This window comes from Meleagris gallopavo, chromosome 14 (assembly GCF_000146605.3).
Source record: "Meleagris gallopavo isolate NT-WF06-2002-E0010 breed Aviagen turkey brand Nicholas breeding stock chromosome 14, Turkey_5.1, whole genome shotgun sequence".
Taxonomy (NCBI): Eukaryota; Metazoa; Chordata; class Aves; order Galliformes; family Phasianidae; genus Meleagris; species Meleagris gallopavo.
The window spans coordinates 10,581,390-10,605,613 of record NC_015024.2 but is presented as its reverse complement, the minus strand read 5'-3'; the positions used below and the strand labels follow the sequence as shown (position 1 = coordinate 10,605,613).

Here is a 24,224-nt window from a genome sequence, read left to right as displayed (position 1 = left end):
CGCGCCGCCCCGCGGGCTCCCGGCCGCAGCCTCACCCGCTGCCCGAGAGCTCCGAGCGAGGGTTTCGTTTCTCGTGTGTTGCTATTTTTCTATCTCCGCACAAAGAGAGCCCTTCTCTCAGACAAAGCATCCGGCCGCGCTACCCGGGAGGACGACGGGCGCTCGGACTCCGCGGTCGGTGTCGCTCCGGGTTGGCTGGGGGGCATTATGTGCTCGGGGCGACCCTCTCCTGCTGGGGAAAGCGCGGCCGGCAGGTGCCTGGGGAGCGGCACGGACCCGACGGCACCGCTCTCCGCCTCCTCCCCGCCCGGCTTCGGCCGCGCTACAAAGTGCGATGGGGCGGCCGCAGGAGAAAGGAGCGGAGCAACGGTTTGTCCCGCATTGGTTCTCGTTTCTCCGAAAGCCTGTGGTGCTTTCCTCATGGAGTCGGACGGGAATGTGGCTCGGAGATGTCTTTCTGCTTTTCTACCCTCATCTACTGTCGTTCTGTGAATAAAGAGTACGGCAGCATGTAGGCTCACTAAGCATTTTCATACAGCCCCTGCAAAGAACTGAGATGCACTGCACTGTAAAATACCGTTCACGCTGCAGAGCAGCAGATAAAGAGATCCCTCTGTGCTAACCTCGCACGCTGCGAGCAGCAGGGATTGAGCCAAAAGGAACGAACATTCCCCGCCGTCAGGCTGTCCCAGACACTGACCCGACCTTCCCACACCACCGGGATGGTGCTCGGTGAGTGACACCTATGGAGCCCCTCACCTACCGCCCGGATGGTGAGGGAACCAAATTCCATCACATCAGCCTTAGGGACATCCCTAGGAAAAGCTGATTTCCTCGGCTGGTTCGTGCAGAAGCTCGGGGAGATGCACTGGTTGCAGGCAGGACACCAGATGCAGTGTGCCACAGCCACAGCATCACAACTCGGAGTTCCCTGATTTCCCAGCACCGAGCTGGTGGGAAAAATGAATAGACCTCAAACTGAAAGATAGATACAGGTGTAAGATAGACTCAGCTAATTGAAAAGCTATCTGCTCTGACAGACTGGTTTAAACTAATTACACGATGTAGTGCATGCTGCCACCTACGCCTTATGAATCAGGTTTCTTGTACTGCAGCTCAGCATCTGCACGCATCCCTGTGAGACTCCACGAGGGACCGCAAACCCAGGCAGCCACGGCCATGCTGGGGAACGAGGCAGAGCATTTCCCACCTGCTCAGCTGCAGCGAGGATGCCTCAGTGCCGATGAGAAAGCGGCAGCAAAACGCGAGTAGTGGCTGGAGCCTCATCTGTACCGCAGCTCCTGCCAGCACAGCTGTACCACTGACAGCAGCGGAACATTTTGCTCAAGTTCTCTAGAGGAATCAAAGCCTGTATTTTCTGTCTCTGGCTCTCTCTTGTTCTGTTGTTCCTCGTTCTTTAGAAAAAAAAAATAAATCAGCCACACGCAGCACGTGGCTGCTCGCTGTGTTTGGGGAAAAAAAAATGCTTGGGGGAAGGAAAAAAAACAGCCCAAGCTGTTTTGAAATCAGTAGCGTGTAAACAGTACCTGGAACTGGGGGGAACAATGATATTAATTAGTACTTCGGTGTCATAAATATGTGCATCGCTGCCTGCTGTTTCAATACGAGAGAGCACAACTTCTGTGATGGAGCTTGGAGAGTGTTTGGGGAATGGCACCACTAATGCCTCCTCCAGCTCTTATGTAACTGACATCACAAGTCAGAGCCCAAATTGCAAAGCATAAGCATGTGCATCATATTAAGCATGTAAACAGTGCCTTAAATTACTGTCCTTTTACTGATGGTCTGGCTTTAATCTACTGCTATTTTTAGTTCCTCAGTTCCGTTCATTTCAATATGCAGTGGTTCCCTTCAACAGCACACCATGAAAATGTTCATCCAAACTGAAATAATTCAGCCCAAACCTCTTTGGCTACAGGTAAATATAGTCTAAATGATTTGTACACCGGGCCTACAGCATATCCAGTAGTATGATGCTATAGAAAGCCAGGATACAACACTGCTGTGCTTTGCACATCACCCAGTGTGGCTGGGTTTTTCACACCTGTCCAAGGCACAGCTTAGCAGTGTTTTTCCTTTGTGTTCTGCCTCCTTCCTACAGAACATATTCCCCATTTGCACGCAGATCTCCTGTCTGGAGTTTTAAGGTGTTAGGTGCTGATGTTGTGAGCACCTCTTGTATCTGTTTAATCCAATAACAGATCTTGTCTTTAATCTCCACGTCTGGGTCACAGGTTTTAAAAAAGACACTGGGCCAAATCCCCAGCTTGGCTCTAGCGTGTGGAAATCTACTGAGATGGCACAGGAGTTGGGAGAGATTCGCTGTGTCTGCACCATGGGAAGGAAGTCTCAAGGGGCAGAGATGGGACTGCCTCACTTTGCACATGGATGCGTATTAATGCAAGCGTATGGCAGAGGTAGATCATGTTTCTATCATATGAGGGGGATGGAGGGGGGATATCACACCAGGACCTAAGATATGTTCATCAGCAAACCTTTAAATTTAAAGTGGACTTCCTTTTTAAGGAAAAAAACCTTGTTTCTTCTCATCCTATGCCTGCTCAGGGGAATGGGGAATGTAACTCAGGACCGAGGCAAGAACAAGAGACAGGTTTTGCAAGGATTGGAAAGATTTTACATATAAAGATCAAAATAAAAAAAAGCAAAATTTATTCCAGGCAGAACTCTAAGAGCACTCACTATCTGTAAAGAAGGACGGAGGTAAGAATGGTAAAAGGATGCTCTGAATAAGCCCACTGCATTAACAAGTCTCCAAACACAGATTTCCTGTATAAATACCCCTATACAAGGGCAGCCTTCAGGGTTCCTCTGTATGGCAAAGGACCACGAGCTTGAAAAAAGGGTAGCAGATTTGGTGGGGGATTTAAGCATCATGCAGTGACTCCGCATTGCAGATTTTAAGCATTACTGAACTAGGGAATAGAATTGTTGCTATTGCTATTATGTACTGGGATATTTTACTAATCCATGCAATCCACTCAGTTGTTGCAGTTTTAGTTTGTATTTGTTTTAGATGAAATTATGGCCTGGGCAGTTAATTTTTCTTAGTTTATCTCCTTAAATCATACATACATAAAATATCAAACAGAAGTCAAAGCACGACCTGTGATTTTGGTACACCCCTATCATGTGAATCTGCCAATGATGGAACCAATGCACACCAGGAAACTAAAAGCCACGGGAATTCTTAAAAAGCAACCTCAATGGCTTTACATTCTATTAAGAATGTGATTTAATACTACTGGTGGCCTATTTTGCTTATGTTTGAAACTGCTTGGCCATTACAGGATTGCTTCCGTTGGTCGTTTCCTTACATCGAGGTAATTACATGTTAATTTGAGGCACTTTACAAATCTGAAAGGTTGAAGCCTTTCCAAAACACAAGGCAGGTCTAGAAATGCCTCCTCCTTTACAGGAGCTGATCCCTAAAGCGAGGGGCAAACCCAGAGGGACCAAACTGGGCGCCAGTGGTCACACTGGTGTCTCAGGTTAACTGGCAGCTATTTGGAAATAAAAAAGCTCTCCCGTGCCCATAGGATTTTCAAGAGCTCCTGAACAATTTAAAATCCTTGAGTGGAATGTGGCATAGAATGAAAGCTATAGGTATTATTAAAGAATGTATCCAAGCTGAAAGGCAGCCGGCTTCATAAAAGTGAGCTAAAAGCAATAACAGGGACTCAGCTCTGCTGGGTGCTGCATGAGCTGTATGTTTTGCACTTTGGAAGTCATGTCCAAAAGAATGATCTTTTTTTTTTTCTTCACTGTTGCTATCGGGGAAAAGCAGTAAAAGAGCCGTGCATAAAATGAGGTTAAAGTAATCTGATTTAGAAAATAAACAATGTGTTTTCATCTTTAATTCACAGCCGGTCGTTTGGGATCCAACATTAAAAAACATATAAATTCAGCAAAGGTTTTGAAGGGTGACTGTTTCCCTTTAAGATTAATGATAAACACACTTGTGTATTCAAGGGAGAATAGATCCAGAGTTATGTAACAGGATAAAGAAACAAAATCCTTTTTCCTTAAATTAAAATAACCGGTACGTATGTGGATTTCAGTCAGTCACCAAAAATTCAAGAAATCCATTTTCGTTCAGCTGCATCCCACATGCTAAATGCTGGGGTAACTTTTAATAGAGACACAGCAATGAAGTACAATAAGGATGTGTTGCTTCTGTTTGACTGTTCTTTTCCAGGGGAGGACTGGTCCCTGAGAAATACTCTGCAGCATTTGTCCTGTGCAAAAATCCACGTTTGTGCCCTTCTTAATGCTGCAGAAGGAAATCCAATGACTGTGCTTCCCTGAAAGTTCTTCTATTTTAATTAAGCTTACCTACAGCTATGTGTATACTGGCAGATGTACTACTTTCACCTTTTAAGCATGTCTTTATTGCCTGAAATAATTGCTACTTAAGAGCTCTTATCAAACCTTGCAATGCCTGCCTGAATTTGCCACCTGATTGGATGGGACAAGATCAACAGGCAATGGATTTGTTAAATGTTGCCGTTGTTCTTTGCTGGCTTTGTCATATGAAATTTGCAAAAATAAAAGACAACAGCAACAGCAAATGAACAAACAAAAAAGAAAACAACTTCCCACCACGTAACCTACATTTTCCACTTCTGTATTTTGCAAGAGCACTCATACCAGAAGTTGTGCATCAGAATTTAATACATAAAGTTCCTCTTTATCATATGAATTCAATTTTCCAAAAGAAGGCAAACATTACTATTAATAACTGAGATACAAGGCCTGAAAAGGCTAAGTCTGAATGTGCTTGCTGCAGAAAAATGCCATCTTGTTGGATCCAGTTCTGGAATCATTACTTCGCACAATGCAGAGCAGGCAGAGATTTGCATAGAAGGGCTCTGCTGGGTTAAGGTGATGCTCACTCCTGCGTGACAGAAGCATGTGGGTGCAGAGCTGAGCTGCAAGGAGCTCTGTGTGCAGACCAAGTAAATTGTGCTTGTGTTGGCACGGTCTTTTGCATGTCCACACTTTGAGTTTGCAGTCCTGAGAGCAACACTGTGAGTCTCGGCATTTTAAGCAGCATTCCCCTGGTGGGGTGAGTCCTGCACCAGCACTACACCAGTAGCACAAGGTGTGCTCGGAGGTGATGCTGTTCGCCCTGTAGCAGAGCAGGGCTGCAATGACACAGCTGATCTAAAATTTTGGACACCCAATGTATTCCAGCTTGATATTCTGCCTGCACAGAGATTTCCTCAGCCTTGCAAGCAGAACAGTTCTTGCCAAGCTGGGACGGTTACGGGGCATTGCAAAGGCCATGCAAAAGCTGAGAAGTCATGGGAGGACGTATGCTAGGAGATGGGGAAGAACGTGTGGCAGATGCACTGACAGCAATAAAAAGTCAGCAGGGTCTAAGGCTGCTGTGCAGATCCCTTTCCATTCTATCTGCAGCTGGTCACCACGCTGAGCTGCCCTGACCACGTGCCAGGTGACAGTGGGCATTGCAAGGGAAGGCAGTGCTGAGTTGCACGGTGGTGAGCCCACCTATGTTCCCATTGATCCTGACAAGATGATGGATCACACCCACAAAGAGAAAGAAGTGTGATCACTTAAGTATATTCCTGCATGCTCATATTCCTTTCTATTTGCTGGGGGGTCCCCCTGCTCCCTCCCCTCTCAAATGATGGTGGAACACTTAGGAAGAGTGTATAAAAAATGATTTTGAAGTACCTAGTTTATTCTGACAAATTACATCGGCAGCTGTAGGCAAACACTAACAGAAAATACCATAAGAAACAAAACCGTTCCCAAATGCACGCTTTTACTGGTTCAGACAGATAGAGTTTCTACTTAGGTGAATTAATGCGCTGCAAGCAGAGAGAGGAAGAGCATCAAATGCTCGAGCATCCAGAAAAAATAGAGAGAAAATTTAAAATAAACCCTGCGAGCTATCAAGCGACTGCTCATTCAGCTACATGATTTTAATTAACAGAACTGGAACGCAAGCATATAATATAAACTTAAAAACACAGCACTTTGGTTTTCCAGCCTACCAGTCCAAATGCAAAACAAACTGCTTGCGTCTGGTGGCTGGGGCAGGGGAGCCGGCGCAGGGAGCTTCGTGGTTAACCCGCAGAGCACTGTGCTGCCCTTCTGCGGAATGTCACACAGCTCCTGGCACGTCCCTGCCCACTGCCCTTGGGCGCAGACACTTGGAGCCATCCCCACGTGCCCCATGGAGGATGCTTGGGCTTCCACCGCTGCGGCAGTGCTGCTCCGGAGGGCAGCGATGTCACTATGGGGAGGCGGGCAGTTTGGGTGACCTTGAGCCTTCCTAAGCAGTTACCTTTTCTGGGCCTTTGGCACGCTCTCAAGTGATCTTTCAGCCAGAATCTCCACTGCCCAAAATAAAGTCAGCAGCATTCAGCACGGCATCCCTGCATGGATACCTGACGCTGGCTCTTGACCTGGGCAGGCGTTGGCTGTGGAAAGTTTGCCCGGGTGCTTCCCAGCAGCTTGCTCCTGGCCTGGCCCCACGCCAACGTGACTCACGGTGGTGTTGTCAGCAAGGGCAGAATTTGAGGGAGTTTCTTGCATGTCCCTGTATGCTAATGGCGTGCATATCTGCCCTGTTGTTTAGAAGCAGCCTTGACAACGGTGTTTTTATGAGATGTTTCTGCCCCACCTACTGAAAGACTGACCCATTTAAGGGGACGAAAAGCTGGAGGGAGCAGGATGTGTGCTCTGATCTTTTTCAAGCTCTTGGTATGGAGCCTGTTAGAGAAGGGGATGCCTGTGTGGGGCAAAACCCCCCAGGAGCCGTACATGGGAGCAAAGCCAGGCAGAAGTCCATCCACATCAGCATCATAGAAACAGAATGATTAACGTTGGAAAAGACCACTAAGATCATGTAGTCCAACCATCAACCCATCACCACCATGTCCACTAAGCTATAGAACCATAGAATCATTTGAGTCAGAGAGGACCCTTACAGACCATCTGGTCCAACCTCCCTGCAATGAACAGTGACACCAACAGCTCCATCAGGTGCTCAAAGCCCATCCAGCCTGACCTTGGCTGTCTCCAGGAATGGGGCACCCACCCCTCTCTGGGCAGCCTGTGCCAGTGCCTCACCACACTTACTGTAAACCTTCTTCCTTATATCCAACCTAAATCTCCCTCTTAGATGCAATTCACTGCGCTATCAGTTCATATAAAATTCCTGTCCATACAGCGTAGCATGTAATCACAGAGCTGTGTTAACACGAAACCAGTCACAAAACGAGTGCAGGACCCTCAGTGACCTTGTCTCAGGTTTGTGGGGTACCTCCAGCCCCTTTGCCCCACTTGGCTCTGCGGCCGTTACATCAAGCACAGCACACAGTGCTGACAACAGGGATGCTTGCCTCACAGGGATCCACCCACCCAGATCACACCGGGATCCTCTCCGTCTGGCAGCTACACGCTCACTGGGACCACACGTGTACCGGGCGTGTTCTCCCTGCCAGGCACCCACTCACTGCTCCCATGGCACAGGGAAGCAACGCGTGGGCTCCTACCCACCAGGCACCAGCAGCCTGTTCCAGGTCATATTTCTGCCGCTCTCCACCAGCATCACAGCTGTTTGCTTCAAATGTGAAAATATTTTTGTAAGAGTGAAAGCGTGAATTATTTTAAACTTGCCTCGGGATGAGATTTCAAGGGTAGTGGGGAGAATGTGTTTTCACAACAGAAAGGAGCTCTTCTCCTGCTGAATGGACCCTGTTACCTTCCTGAACACTAGAAAGAGGTTGGCATTTCTGAAATGTCAGCATGTACCTGGAATGGACATTTGTTTCCATTAAGTCCTTTGGAAGCTATTGTTGTCTAATTAGACCGAGAGTTCAGTTTGGCAATTTTATTAGACCTTGCTTTTAGATATAGGCAATTAGCTTAACAAAATATCAGATAGGATCTCTGCTGTGTTTGCAAACCGTGTTGCTCAGATTCATACCTAGTGGGAAATGTCTTTGGAGGTGCACAGCCACATCTTTGCAGCTGTTTACATCACATTTCTGATGGAGCTCCACCCTGCTTTCCCCATTTGTACTTTGTTTTTCATGAATAAAGGTCATGGCATTGGCATCACAAAAAAAAAAAAACCAAAACACAGTGCTGCTGTAGAAGGAACTCAGCTGTCCCCTTTGGTTATAAAACAAACCATGCAACTGGACAGTAATGTGCTCAAACATCAGCAGGGCAGAAATCAGAGATGGAAAAGAAGCATAAGACCAATGGAGCTCTTTGCAGGCCCCCATCATCTGACAAGTCAGCTGCCTTGCTACCTGCATTAGGCTCCTACAAACTGCACATTCTCTAGTATTTTGCACAGTATAGTTTTAGAGGCAGCTCACCTGTCAGCAATGGGGCATGGCATGGTACCTGCTTCCCAGCCTCATAGGTTACACTGCTGAAATCGCCTTTTTAATTGTCAGAGGGCTATTTCTTGTCACCAATGTCATGCCATTAGCCCAGCACCTTCATTCAGCTGTTGCTGGGTCAGAGAAAGACAGCTGCCTCCCTCTTGGTGCATTACACAGGGGTACCAAGGGAGCTTTGGTACCAGGAGCTGGTTTAAGTCACTGTAAGGGACTCTGACCCCACTGTATCCCAGCTACACAACACATCTTTTGTGCCATATTTCATCTAGATCTGGGGATAAATGTGTTATACCTTCTTCCCTTGACTCTGCTAGAGCTATGAAGCGAATGAGATCTTTCACACGTTTCTGTATTTTATAGTCCACACTGACCTTAGTTTTCATGATGATGCCAAAAACCCCACTTCTGTTCTGATTCAAAAGCCAGAAAACTTTTAATTTTTCATCATGGGTGACTCTCTGAAGCTCTGCTGTTTTCTCTTTCTCTCTGTTTGCTGACGCTTTCTAGCAAGGTGATCTTTAAACCAACTGCAATACTTCAGGAGTAATGTCATTGCTTTTACTTGCAGAATCGTGGCCACAAAATCCTGGTCCAGGCTTTCACAATTCTCTTGGCATATCCTATGCCCTGAATTATTTTGAGAGTACGAGGGGAAACCAGAAGAAATTGCTATATTATTTTTACAGCCAAGGATGTGGAGTAGGCAATGAAGCAAAAAGTCTGCATCAAAAGCACTGCAAATGTTTTTCAGGAGGAACACTGCTCAAGCAACCTCTGATTCACAGAACTCAGAAGGAAGTGTACAGGAAACAGGAACATCCAGAATAAGGATATCTTGAACTCTCCTTCCCAGGACCACACCAATATAATTGGGTAGTAAATCAAATTCTACAGAAATGGCTGGGGATTTTATTAGTAAATAGCCCAGATGTGAGTTCCGCATTTATTAACTATGGAAGGTATGCTCAGCACTGAGCATTGTTTGAATACTAATGAATGCTAGTTTTCACACCCTATTTTAGCTTTACCACAGGAATTATAATTTAAGTAGTGCAGATCTTCCTTATTGCAAAGCCCTCAGGATTCATCTTACAGTATCCAGTAATCAGATAAAGTAGAAGCCATTAATAAAGAATTTAATCTTCGGAAAACTCTTTCTTTTCATTGTCAGCTTCCTCTTTCAACACTGATGACAAACAGAATAAAAGTTGTGTCAAAAGTAAAGAGATTTTCAAATACAAGGGCATCACACTCCTATTTTCCCTTAGCATTGACTAAGAAGTAGCTGCAGTTACATCCCCATTTAAGATTTCCACACCACTTAGTTCTTTGCGTTGTATTTCCTCCATGAAATTTCATAAGTTCTGCTAGCTGTGTAGGCCCACAGAGCACATCTCTCTATAGGAAGTGGTTTTAATGTTGCTCTAGCAACCTTCAATCAGTACTGAGTAAGCAGAGGCGCTGCTCAGCACAGAAATAACAGCCAGCTCTGCCTGCACATCCTCATAATGGTTAAGAACAAAGGCAGAGACAAGTTGATCAAACTAAATATCCTTGAAGGAAAGAAACTGCAATTCTCCCTCTTTTATTCCTCCATCTCCTCGGATAAAATTTCTGGTCTGCCTGCTGCAGTGCACTCTCACTGTGCCTTTGCTCACACGTCCCCAGAAATGGGCAAAGCGTGGATACCACATCCTTTGCAACTCTGCGGTAACATAAAGAGAGAATCCAGGTCCTCTTTGACTTTACACCACAGCTGACTGCATTTTGGGAGGAATAAATTAATCTTTTTGTTTGTTTGCTTTATCCAAGGCTCCTTCAATTCACCTCTGTGAAGCGTTTGGGGATCGTGGGATGAAAAGCGCCAAAGAAACACATGGTATCCCTGCTGCTTGGGTTGTGAAACTGAGGTGCAAGCTCTGAAAGGAGAAGTGTGCTGAGAACAAAGAGGTTTTGAACACAAAAACAAACCGTGGCTATGCATGTTGACAAACACTTTATCTGCCTCCTGCTGTTTACGTTCAAACACACATGGAGTATTGTCAAGGATCTTGGCTACCTTTGTCTGTCACCGAGCCAAACCTATTTAATCTTTCTTCAAAACTAGTCCCTGCTGCCCCTCAGCTATTTTTTGTTGTTGTTGCTTTTGTTGCCATCCACCTGTGAGTTGTTTCTAGTCAGCAAGCATTTTCAGAACTGAACTGAGCATTTCAGGTAGTCGTCTAAGGGCACTGAAAGAAAGCCTAAAATTCCTTCCTTCGTGACTTTGTCAAGCCACAGCCGATTGATTCCTGGCTTTGTTTTAAGTCTACACCATAAAGGCTTTGCCATCTTTACTTGGTTCCCCTCCCCCCAATTTAATTTTGATTTTTTCCAGTTTTCTGGATTGATTTCATACAGTTTACCACCACAGCTCTGGTGGACAATAAAAAAATGTATGGGAACTCCTCCAAAGTACGTGTTTGCAAGGAGTGCTACGCCAGGAACATCATTACCAGAGTCCCAGTAACTAATCCAGAACCGGTGCCATAACTTTTATGTGTACCAGGGGCACTGAAACCCATGCTGAAATACTTGGCAAGTCTGCCCATAAATTAGGATATATTCTATTGATATTGGCTACAATCGACTACAACATTCCTTGGTTTTGAGGTAGTGTTTCTGAAGGGAGAGGGTTTGAGGTGCCAGTTCTTGTCATGTGTTTTCCTGTCTCACCCTATCTCCAAGCCCAGCTAATCTGATGATATCCAACTGTCCTAATGAGCTGCATCTACTTCTAGACTGAAGCGCTGACAGCTGCCTGTCCTCCTGCCAACAAAAGCTTTGGAGACGACTGTATCTCGTTCCTGCAAGTACGCAGATTGCTTAGTTTCCAGCCCAAATATGAGACATCATGATACTTCTTTTCATTGATCCAGGTCAAAAAACAAAAAAGGTGTGTCAAGAATGTACTCAATCATTTCCTCACGTGCAGTTTAATCGTGTAGCTGGAAATGAGGCTTCTGTCTGCTGCAGGAGGAAGCAAGTGCTCACATCCCTTATAGCAGAAGTATGGTCACACAGGCTAAGGTCACAGGGAAGGACATGATCCTCCAATTAATGTTGGCATGTGTTTACTTGTATTTTTATACATTGGTAATTTGTCCATTTGCTGCTCTTGGATTTAAAGAACGTGGCAAGAATTTTAGCTTGTTTCTATTCAGGTAGGAGATTTTGCCCTTAAATCTTCCCCACAGACCTAGCCCACTTTGTGCAAAAGGGTTTGCTTTCTTCCCCTCAAATGAGGCCCAGAGTCAACAGACTGAAGGTTCAGCAGCCTCTCCTTGCCCTGGCTGCAAGTCCAAAGCACCAAAACTGGGCAATGGGTGAGGAGATAAGGCTGGGCTCCTAGCAACCCACTACTAGCTAGTCCCCTCTAGTGGGAAAACTTTCTTAACAAGAAGCTGAATTTGAGGCTAAGTTTCAGCTCGGATGACTTCAGGGTCCACAGAAATAGCAGAAACAATCCCCAAGCAAACACAGAGAAGAGACGCAGAAGCTCTGACCTTGATCCGAATGCGTTCAGAACAAATGGAGGGAACACCTCCACTGCAAGCTGGGCAGGGAACTTGTCTCCAGGCAGAAAGAATAGTTTTCTCTATCAAAAGAAAAACCCGCATCTACTCTCTGCCTCTCAGAACTTTTATGACTTGCTGAATTCCAGGAATCATGTAAAACAATATGGAGCCAAGGGTTAAGGAGGAGAAAACCGAGGGGAAGCACATCCAGTACTTGCAGGCTCCTGGAGCAGCCCTGGTCACTCGTGTGCCTGTCCCACGGCAGCTTCCCCCCCACCGTTCTCACTGCCCAAGGTAGAAACCATTTCTTCAGCTCAGCTTTTCCTCACGCATATACAAACATGAAGGCTCAAGGCTTTGAAAATCAAGCTGGGAAGGACAGAAGAGTCTGTTATTTATTCTAGAGTTTTAATTCTTTTATTTTTTTTTAATTTCTTGGGATGTTCTCAAACATTATGATGGTGGAGACCATATAAGTAGCTAGATTAGAGCTACAGACATAACAGTGGTATTGGATAGAGAAACAGCAGTCACTGCCAGTTCCATGGAAAGAGAGGACAAGTGAATAAACATTGATCATAACATCCGAAACCACTGGGCTTGGAAATGCTTCTTTATTTTAGGAGTAATCTGCTCAAAGATGCCAACTCTGACTTTTTTCTCAGGAGTATAATTGCCATTGAAGAAAAAAAAGCTATTTGAGAACGGATAAAACAGGAACCTTCTATGTCATCATCTTTCAGTCACTAAGATCTAGGGGCAAATACAGGATTTTGTTTGTTTGGTAGGGCTTGTTATTATTTTGAATCTGCTGTTTTTCCTAAGCACTTTTCCCAGATGTTTTTCAGAGTGAAAAACTGCACATAGACCCAGGATGATGTTCAAATTGAATGCAAGGCAAACAAGAAATCCAAACAGGTCTGTCTCTCAGTCCCTCTTGAATACAAGATGGTTTCACCTCTACTGGATCTTCTCTTGTGTTAGCAGATCTGAGACACCATCAAGAATAAGAAAAGGAGGAATCTGCAAACAGTGAGTGTGTTGACTGAATGTCAGTGCAGCTACACTATGAGTTATATTCCAGCCTACAGCATTGGAAAAGTATTTTCAGTGCCTGGTGTTATTTATCAAGATGTTTCTGAAGACATGCAGACTAAGCCATTCCAACAGGGGCAAATAATTTCTTTAGGATTATTGAAAAGTTATTAAATAAGAAGTTTTCTGTGTTTCCTCGCAGCTGGAGACCACTTAGTGTAACACAAATAGAAAAGCTGGAGATTGAAAAAGAAAAATTCTCCATTTGACACAAGCTCTTGCATTACAGCTGTTGTGCACAAAACAAGTCTGAGTTCTGTTAAAGTGCAAGATGCTGAATGTCTTTGAGTGTCCAGCAACATTTTGAGGTTTACATTGAGCTGAGTGCTTGGATCCTGGAAGGTGGCCCTGGGAGGGCAAACCCTTGGGACATTCTTGGTGTCACGTTGGCTGTGTGAGTGGACTCTGCAAAGGGATCTCTGAATGTGTCACAAGGAGGTGACATTTACTTTCTGTAGGGCACCAAGAAGACTGTATTTTATAAGACTTCCCCATTTACGTTTACTCAGAAAAAGAAAAGAAAAAAAAGGAATGCAAATAAACCCAAACATAGCCACAATGCATTTTTAAGAAGCTCGAGATACTGATTCAAGAAGGGGATGACTAAAACAAACATCGGAGGTGAAATGCCAGCGCCATCAAAATCAGCAAGAAAATCTCCCAGCAACTGCATCGGGTGTGCATCCACACGGTCTGTGCAGACAAAGACAGTATAAACACCAGAGGCTCAATTGTCCCCGACCTAACAGCGTGCAGTTGTTTAAGAGCAGGAAACGGCCCACCCTCTTCCCACCTTTGTACACCCATGCAGGGGTCAGGCGCAGTGTGGCTGCCATAAGGGCAAGCTTGAGCCGAGCTGACGTATGGCACAAGGTGACAGAGGCAGGGGGTGGCACAGCCGCTTCCCTCATGCTCTCCAAATGATGGTAGAGATGGCTGCATATGGGGCAAACGTGCAGCCAGCCTGTGGCTGAGCAGACCTGCTCCAGTGGTCTTGGACAGATGGCATTAAACCACTGCTCAAGCCGCAGTTTTCTTTCTTAGGGCATAAAGTCAATACTCAAGTGATAGAAAGGTTTCAACGATTGCCTTTATAAAGGAAGAAGTCCAAGGAAGCGAAAGTGCTGCTGCCATTGACACAACACACTCCACCTTCCTCCGGTATCTTTTACCACCATAACAGGATCCCAAAGGGTTGTTTTGAATGCAAGACTGAGGTGATTTCATCCTTTAAGTTCATTATCTGAGTAAGCAAGCACATAGTTCTCCCATTCTTCATATTTGCCTGGATTATTCACCTTTGGTAATGGAATATATAACAGGTGTGAGGTCACTGCCAGGGAATGCCTGAGCATGAAAAACAAAATGCGAGTACAAAGCTCAAAAACAATGAGAGAAGAGATAACTTATCTTTTCACTCTTTCTTAGCTTACAAATCCAAGGCAAAATAGTTCCCCTGCTCTCTGCAGGAGCCCTCTACAGAGCTGTGAAGCTCTCCTCTCGGGAGTAGCAACAGGAGGCACTGAAGGCTGAATTTCCATGCCACATAGACACAAGTACATTTAAATCGTGCTGCAGTTTCCTTAATATGCAAAGATCCTTTAGTCAGCTCCGACTCAGCTCATCAGTTCCAGCTAATTTTCAAGCTAAGGGCTCTAAAAAGCAAATTCAGGAGTAGGAGGGCAAATTTAGCTGCAACCAATTTGCCTCTGGAACATCCTTTGAATCTTTTTGCACAGTCTGTGTTCACAAAGCTACATGACACATTCCTTGCCAGCTGCTGGCTGTGCCTCTCAGCCTGGCATGCCGCTGTCACTGCTGAATATCCACTAAAGCCTCAACAAAGTGCTTACGGCCATTCCCCTTTCCTTTACTCGATATTAAGTGTACCCCCACGTAATGAGGGTGAGCTTGTGACAAATGGCTGGAATAACGATGAGTTATCCACTGGATGGGCAGAGGGCTTGGTGCCCCACATCACTGTGCACAACCTTGGCCTGGTGATAGGGTATCTGAGAGTAAGAATGTAGAGCAATCGCTCCCACCCGGACTTGGCTTCCCCACTGCAGCACGGTGCCAAATTTGATAGTTTCTTTGGCAATCCAGCCACATGCCCATTAAGACAAGTTTATTTTAAAGAGATCAGGTGGCAGCTGATAGGTGGTGGAAATCGTTTAGCATTCCCAAACCAGGCTCTTGTGGCATTTAGGGACGTTTTTTAGTGGGCAATACTGGTGGTAGATAGATGATTGGATTACATGTTCTTAGAGGTCTTTTCCAACCTTACTGATTCTACGATTCTGTGATCAACAGATGTATTGGCGATACCCTGTGCTAGAGTCTTTCTGAACTTTGGGTACTTGATGTTTGGTGCCCAATTGTGTTCATTATAGCAGCTCTTACTTACAGCACATTGGGATCCAGGGACCAGAGTCAGATTCAGAGCTCCATTGTGCCAGGAGCTGCATAGACCAGCAGCAATAAAGGCAGAGGAAAGCTTGAGAGAGATGGAAGATAAAAGTAACCATAAAGGAACTTGTGATTACATAGACTAGCTACATACATAATTTGTGGGCTTTGTGGTTTGGGAATTCTGTTTGTTTGTTTAATGTAAATGAGCAAGAGAATGTAAAGAATCTCCACCACCTACTGAAGCCGAGAACTGCAGTGTTGTAGGTCTCACCCAGTGCATGTGTAAGTCCTTCCTTGTTCAGCAAAACACTTGGCCACATTTTGCACACTAACAGGAGAATACCAAACAGCATGCTTTCTGCAAGAACCAGGGCACTGCCCTGCAGCCTCCCCCAAATACTCTGCACAATGAATAGAAGTGGGGAGGACTCCTGCAATGTTTGGGGGTGTTGCTTCTTTCAGTATTTGTGAATTCTTTTCTGCATTACTCAACAAGCTCCAACCAAAAGCTACCTTTGGGAATGTTCTGTATTCAGAGACTAATTTAGATGTACCCAATTTAGATGCAAGTTCTCACCATGCATCACTTTTAGAACAAGTTTCTTTGTAAGCTGTTGACAGAAAATGTTTATAGTCCTATTATACTCGAGTAAAAAATGTGAACTGAGTAATGGATGTAATATTTTCTCCTTTGGTTTGCTTGAGTTTATTTTCCCGTTGTGCAAAATTTTATCCAGATTTTTAAACAAATTCATTTCACATTGACTTTTTTTATTCTCCATTAACAGTTGCAACAGTTGAAGTTTGGAGAGTTTGCAGAGTGCATCTATATTGGAGAAAATGGGATATCATTTCCAGGGAACCAGGATTCCTAAAACCAACCACGTTAATCAGAAATGTGTTGTAACTCCTCTGCCTTGGGAATGGTGTGGTAACAGGCTACCTTTAGCTTACTGACACACTTTAAGTTCTGACAACTAAATACCTGCAACAGTTTACACACTGAGATCAGCTATTCCTAGCAGTCAGCAATCAGATTAAAAAAGGTGAAACACTGAATGATTTTGTATCAGTTCTTTGCCGGACTAAAAGTTGTAATGAACAAAGAGTTTCTACACTTGCTAAACTTAAGCATACACTGAAGATAAGCATAAGCCTGAATGCTTTGCTGAGCTCATACTTGGTTGAGCACATTTTTGCAGTTTTCCCTAATCTGGCCCACAGCTAACAGCTGACTGGTGATACCCAGAGGAACAACCAGGGCTCCAGAGTGGGTGTGGATGCTATTTTTGACCCACTTCAAGTGATTGCTTTTCACATTTTGTGTCAGTTACGTTACCATGATACAGAGACTCAACAAACAGGCCCGAGTTATCTTCCTGATTTAAGGACACCTCACTTTCTCAGATGTTTCCAAAGCCCTTTAGCTTTTCACACTGCATGATGGCCTTCTCATCCCAGACTGCCAAGCCAGCTGGTCGCAATGAGTATCAATACATGAAATTCTACGATTCTGTGAAATGAACAAGCCTTCCTTTGATTGAACTTGGGTCCTGCTTGCTCTTCCCGGGACTAGATGAGCATTATGTCTGCAGGGAGGGTTAGCCTTTAATCTGCATGTTATTCTAACATGTCTCCATCAAGACAGAGGCATGCCTCAGCAGGACAAGGTGCTGTGAAAGTTCAGGTTGCTGCTGTTAGCTTCTAGCAAAGGAAATTATTTTTCAGCCACCCAAGTTGAATTGCCAGTAGCCAATGCAAAACCCTTTTGCCAAATGAAAGCTGCTGGACCATTGGCACTTAACACTAAAATGCAGCCCAGCCAAATGACGAAAGCAAAGGCAAAATCTTAAGTTTCTCACTGAAGACTTGATCTCGTTAAGTTTGCCTCATGAGAAATCTTTCTTCATGGTAATAGTCCTAATGATTGGAACACAAGCCCAATCCTTTTTCTACCGAAATTCCCGCTGAATTGAGTTAGGAGAAGCCAAACCTTGTGGATTACACCAGTGAAAAAAGAACATGATAAGAGTGGGCATTATGGGCTTTGGAAGGAACAGAGCAGAGTATGGTACACAATTATATAATGCAGGATCACGCTCTTACACCAGGCTCTGGGTCCTAGAAGCTTCCCTTCAAAATGAGTGGGATGGAGACTGCAGAGGCTGTCAGTGATGTACTGCAATACACCTCTGTCATACCCCTGCTCCAACAGCTTTCCCAGCGTACCTGCCTGCCCACAAACCACGCTCTCCAAAGGACTTTATGACCTTCGTGTAAAAGCCTTGCTCTTTCCAAAAAAAGTAAATGCAGCTCCCAGCTCACGAGGAAAGACACTTAGATTATGACAACCTGCTGACATACATGATAGAAGTGCTTTCCCAACTCAGAATAGTCAGAATATCCCTATGAAAGATTCTTTCTCACACGACATGCTGTTTTCTCATTATGTGTGTTGACATTTTTCAAACTGACCTCTGCTAGATATTTTGTTCCGGAGTCCCCTTTTAGTGGAACATTTAAACAATAACACTTTGAAGCATGCTCAGTCTCTCTTTTGAAGTCCATTCAGACTCTGCCCTAAGGTCAGCAGGCACATTCCAGCAATGATGCATGGACCATCTGCTGTACAAGTTTAAATCCCACTGGTCCTATACCTAGAGGTACTAACATGTTGCATAACTCGCACTGCAAAACAGCCTGCCTGCTCACATGGCCTCTGGATTTACCCCTATAGTTCTCTTATGCTCCCACTGGAGGGCCTGCACACAGTAACCTTTGAATGTGGTTTCTGGAGACTACAACTTAATGAGATAAGTAATAAGGAAGGACACTTATGTTCTTTTATTCAAAACCTTTGCTTTCCTTTGCTTATTTATATCCTGGCTCTGTGATTGCCAGAGCTTAGTGTCTGGCATCTCATTTAGTTGCCTTCTTATTCCAGACTTCTCACTTATGTGGACTCCGGCTGTTACCCTAAATACTGGTCCATGGCTTAGTGTCAACTGATGAACAAGGGAAAAGCAGGATGGTGAAATACAAAGAGTGAGTTTTCCAAGACAATGTCTATGATTCAGATGACCAACAACCATTCACTTGGGTAGGAATCTGGCATAAGAAACAGGACAAAATCTCTGCCAAAATATGTCTTTGTCTATATATTTTATCCATTGTGTTTTAATGTTAACTAGTCATTATTAAACTTAACAATGTATTGGCTAAGGTTAATGTATTTCAGACTCAAGCACTGTTGGTCTTATTGATGCTATGTAAACATAGAAGAAGGAGTGGTCCCTGCCCTTGGGAGTTTAAAATCTAAACTTGGACAATACACTTCAAACATATGGTATATCCTGCAGCCTGAATTACCAAACTTCAATCAGCATTGGCCTTAACAATTAATTTATGTCGCACATATGTTCTACGTTTGGAGGCATTAGCCCTGAAGGGCCCCTTGGAGGAAATGTGAGTGTATGGACATGCTGACCTTTTGATGATGGCAGAAGGACACAGCAACCAGCAGGAGGAGACCAGTCCAGACCTCTGGGATGGAGTTTGGCATGAGGGTAAGCACGGAAGAAGAACATAAATAGGGTACAACAGAGGGAGAGTCATGTAGAGTAAGCTAAGGAGAACAGCCACAGGAGAGCAAGTTTTTTGAAGCACCTCTGGCACTAGTTGAGCGCCAATGTAAGGAGGTACATTTCCACCTTTTAGTATCTGTCATTTATTTAGATGCCTCCTTGGAGACTGAGCTCCCTGGAAAATCTGTCCTCAATAGTGGGTGCTGAGCACTAGACAATCTGGCCTGTTCATTTTCTCGGTATGTGGTTCATCTGTTCTAAGGAACAAGTCCTTCTGGAAACACTGGGGAAAAAAAGGCAGAAAGAAGTGTTGGGTACAGAAAAGCACTCAAGCTGCTTCAAGAGATAATGATCAATTAAAGTAGAACAAGCAAAATTTCATACATCAGATGAAGTCAAATGTCTGGACGCCAGGAACCCTTACAGATATTGCAGCAGTATAGGAGAAAGGATCGGCATAGGTTAAAGCACTGAGTTAGATAGGAATTGGATGATTTCCTTTAAATGCCTCACTCTGGAGTATGGTGTGGACCAATCAACTTTTCAGGTAGAGCTGCTCTGACCTCACTGTCATTTAGTTCATTCTCTGTGAACTAAAACAGTTATCTGGAAATGGTGTCACCCCCTTTTCATCCCCTGATATTGTTCTCATATCTCCCTGGTGGGATCCTGTAAGAGGATTGGGTGGGCCAGTAGGGAGCAACTTCATTATCTGAGCACTAAAAGCCGTGTTCATTAGGAGGCAGGCATCATAACCAGCCATGGGAACAAAATGAGTGGATTTGCCATTAAAACAGATATTCTTGGAGGGCTTCCTCAGCACAGCTACATCTTTTATGCTAACAAAAGCAATTTAGAGACATGTTCAGTAACTCCTGAGCTTCAGTCCCAGCTCCAACACGAACTCTGAAGCCAGTATAATCCTCTTTTTCCGACTATAAGGCTTCAATCCTCCACTGCCATAAATCAGCCTAACAACTTTCACGTAAGTTAGTGTTACACCACCTGAAGATTTAATATAAAAACTGGAGCACCGCAGAGTTTTCTTCTTTCTTTTCCTCTTTCTTTTCTGCTTGTGCAGAAATAAGCAACAAAACCTCATCCCCAGAGATGCTTACAAGCCAAAACAGTAAGACATGTAATTGCGAGCTGTTCTCATGATTTTTCAGGCCCACAGAGTGGTTACCTCCTGACAGGACATGTTCCTCTGAGATCCAGGCTGAAGATGGATATCTCTCCAAATAATTAACCGTCTCCAGTTGCTGCTGCCAGAGAAGGGAGGGAGCTTTGCAGTGCCCACCACACTGCTATAGATTAATTTTATGGAGGAGCAGCCAGAGACTTGTTTGGTTCTCAATCCAGTTCAAAGGGGCCAGGCCAGGAGCTGGTAATTACTCTAAATTTAAACAAGGTTCCTACTTCACATCCGTTGCCATTTTCTAGTTACGTTTGCCCTCTCCTTGGTAAATAGCTAACATTTTCTTGGAGACAGTCTCATTCTTTATGCCAGTGGCAAAATAAACCCTAGCTTGTCATGGACACGTCCCTTCCAAAGAAGTACCACAAAAATGTCTGAAACCCTATAAAGTCTGTTAATGAGTCTAAATCTCCATAAGACTTTTTTCTCCCTTCCTCTTCCTTCTTTTCTCCTTACTCTGACAAGCTGATGAGTAGGGAATGGTTTAAAATACCACAATATCCATGGCAGGACATCAAGAAAGAAAAAGAAACAGGGTTTTGAAATACTTTGTGTAAAGCTCCAAGCACATGAGATGGTGCTTAACTGACTGGACTTCACCACACAGTAATCAGATGATCTCTGCAGCTTTGGGAAATAAGAGAAACTCTGGAGAAGGGTGGGGGGGAAGCGGTCTCTGCCACATTGGTCTTTATTGTCTTATGGATTTTATCACAGTATTGTTCTTTATTTCCTGCTATTTATAGGCTCTCATGTTTTGTGCTGCTTTCATGTTTGCGTTATCTGCCTTCCCACGACATGTTTCACCTCAGCCCTTGCCTACAGCTGAATCCATAAAGGCCACACCAATGGTTATGACTGGCACATCAGGGCTCATCCTCTGCCTCCAGGCACTGTGTGTAAATTGCCCTTTTCTGAAGCACGAAGCGGTCCAAGATGGGCAGTTTAGATGATGGTGATTGCTCTGCACGCTCTTACGTAAAGGATTCAAGCAGTTTGCTACTGGGCTTTTGGGCATCAAGCGATGATATTTTTTAAGAACCTTGCCCATGTGGCTGTTTCCTTTGAAGGCCACGCTTTAAAATGGATTTAAATGATCAGCCCTTCCGTACGTGACTTGATGATAAGCTCTCTGGAAAACTTCACCTGAATTATTTTATAACTCTCATCCCTGTGCAAGGTGCTGCAGAGAGTGTGTGCTGCAGTGGCTATTCTCATCCCAATTGTCCTTGGTTTAGGGATGTAACTGCTCTGAACTAAACTAGCTAAAGTCAAGTTAGTTCTGGTTTGAACCACACAATGAGGTTTGTAAAAATTGGTTGGATCTCTGCCTTAGCAAACTTACTGCCTAAAAGACGGCCTTGAGAGGCCATGGCAATGGAAGTAAAAATGGGAGAGGTGCAAAATAATGCTGAAATCACTGAAGTTAGTGATTTACTCCTGTGTCCTTGTACCTCACCCCACAACAGCTTCCAGGCAGCTGAAACACGGTCTCTTTCCTGCACTGAGCGGGGAGCAGCAAGGCTCTCCATCAACTCACAGCGTGCATCACTGCACCTTGTGTGTGGAGCAGCCTGCCTTGGAAGCAACCACACAGCTCAGTGCCAGTAATAACAGGGAAAAACCCTTACCTTAAACAGGGAGAAACATCAAACCTTGCTTTGGGACCCTTTCACAATAATTATCCAGCAGCTGCTGTGGAATTACATAGAAAATGAAACACTTTCTTGGAGATGGAGCTATGTCTGGCCAGCTTTGGATAAGTAGATTTTTGGGCAAGTTGCTGGCCACGTTTTTCACCTGTAGGTTGGGGTGAGAAGGCCTCTGAACATCATTCTTCCGTACCACAGAGCAGCATAAAGACTTCCGCGTGTCAATCAGAATCATTCCTTTTTGCCTCAAATTGTGTCTGTTCTGGGAAGATCTTTTGAAAAAAGAGGCAGATTTTTTTTCTGAAAGCACCATGAAGTGCAGATTTCTTATTCAAACAGGTTTCTGCAGTTTTCTTTGACTCTGTAGCAGCCAGACTGAGAGAGGAGACATGACAGAAATAGAAAACATCCAAATGCACCTAAATGAGAGAAGATAATGCACAGTGCAGAGATTTGGAGGTGGCCAAGTGCCACGTTAGGGGCTCTTGCTCACATCAGTGAGACCCAGGACTTTTGTGATGCTAAAAAGCAAATTTATTTAAATGCGTGAGCGTCACTACAGCAAATGCCTCCCAGGTGCCAGTGAGCACCAAAGCTGCCATTTAAAAATTTTAGTGTCCATTTTTAGAAGCCATCCATTTCACCAGATGCAAAGAACACAGGAAAAACTATTGGCAATCCATTCTCAGGGTGGGAGAAAAAAAATGCCTCTAGGAACTCCACAAGGCTGGAAAACAAAGGCTAGGCCAACTCTCATCCCATTCGAGGAACAACTGAAAGTGTGAAACCAATGGTTTCCAGCAGAGACTGCTGCAGAGGCTCAATTGGTACTGTGGGTCTGGAGCAGCTGCCATAAAACACAGCCAGCCTCTCAACAAGTGCTGAGTGCCTTGGTGGCTATGGGGAGTGTGGATGGGGCTGGTACCTCTCCTAAGCTCAGCAGTTATGTTCTCCTTCTGCCTTTTGTTTTGGCTGATGGAAATGTGACTGTTCTCAGCTCGGAGGCCGGTACAAGCCAACTCCTGTTTATCTTCTAAGAAGTGCTTTTCAGTGTGTCATCGGTTCTTCTCCTGCCTCCACCTAAGGCGCATTGACAGGCTGTGGTAATTTTCCAGTCAGACTCTGAAATGGTTATTCACACTTCTATCATGGCAAGATTAGATTACTGTAGTTCTTTTTTGGCCAGCTTCCCACATCGGGCTCTGCACAAACTCCAGATGGTGTGAAATGCGGCCGGTAGGATTTAAGAAGGGCCAGTCTCACCCGTTCTGTTAAAACCACTACCTTGGCAACTGGTTAGATATCAAATTGATTTCAACACTGTCCCTTTCCCCGCTGCTCTCAGTAATCTTTTGACTCATTACGGTGCCGAGCACCTTACCCACTCACTACCTGGTAAGTTAATTCTCTTAAGAGTGATTGCAAGGAGGCGTGGGTAGCTTAAACCTGATTTCCATCTGCCTGTTCTCTGCTAAAGCCTGCACAAAAGCTGGATACTGCAATGACACCCTTTGCAAACGTTAGATGAGAGCGCCAGGAAGCGATGGGCTTCTGCAGGGCACATCAGGGGACACAAGCTGCCAGTGCATGTTCCAATATGCCATATTCTTGTGTCAACAGTGGCTGCACAAACAATTAATAGGGTAATAACTGGCTGCATAGAGAAGAGCACAAAGAAAACACTCCTGCTTTAGTCTCCTTAAAGCTTTCTTTCTCTGAAAGAACACGATACCAAAGGCATACTCCTTCATATTTGATTTGCTTTTAAACTGAGTCCAAGATTTAAAACCTCCACTGATTTAGTTCACAATAGGTGAATTCCTACAATGCAAGGGAAAAGTCTTGGGAAGGCTGTAACAGAAGCCTAACAAAGGACGATCAACTGCTATTTACAAAGCAGAATATGACTTGCTGTGTAAGAGCAGGAAAGACTGGAGATTGCTTTTGCTGCACTGTAGAATGGCGTGGCAAACACAATGCATTCTGAGCTCTTTACCTTCCCCATCACTGCTACAGGGAACCTGTGACTTAGCACTCATGGCTGCAAAAGCTTGTGGGTATTTTTTGTGTATGTGAGAGAGAGAGACAGCTGACACAGACTGTTTGCTTTGGAAAAAACAACCAAACCCTTTTGTTTTGCATGAAGGGGGTGAAAAAAAAATGTACATAAAGGATTACACTGACTCTGCAAACTGCCACTGCATAAGGAAGAGAGAGTGGCAGTCAGTTCTGGGGTCACGCTGTCATTTTAAACCTGCAGTGCAACCTTCATTTTAGAAATTCAGAAGCCTGGGAAA

The 24,224-nt window shown here is 44.6% G+C and overlaps 1 long non-coding RNA gene across 1 annotated transcript; it reads left to right on the top strand.

Moving 5' to 3' along the window:
- The first annotated feature begins 6 nt into the window (after positions 1-6).
- Positions 7-5,024, top strand: LOC116217172. The gene is made up of 2 exons (XR_004161311.1): positions 7-2,438; positions 4,238-5,024. It is a non-coding gene; the product is annotated as an uncharacterized LOC116217172 (long non-coding RNA).
- Positions 5,025-24,224: the final 19,200 nt, after the last annotated feature.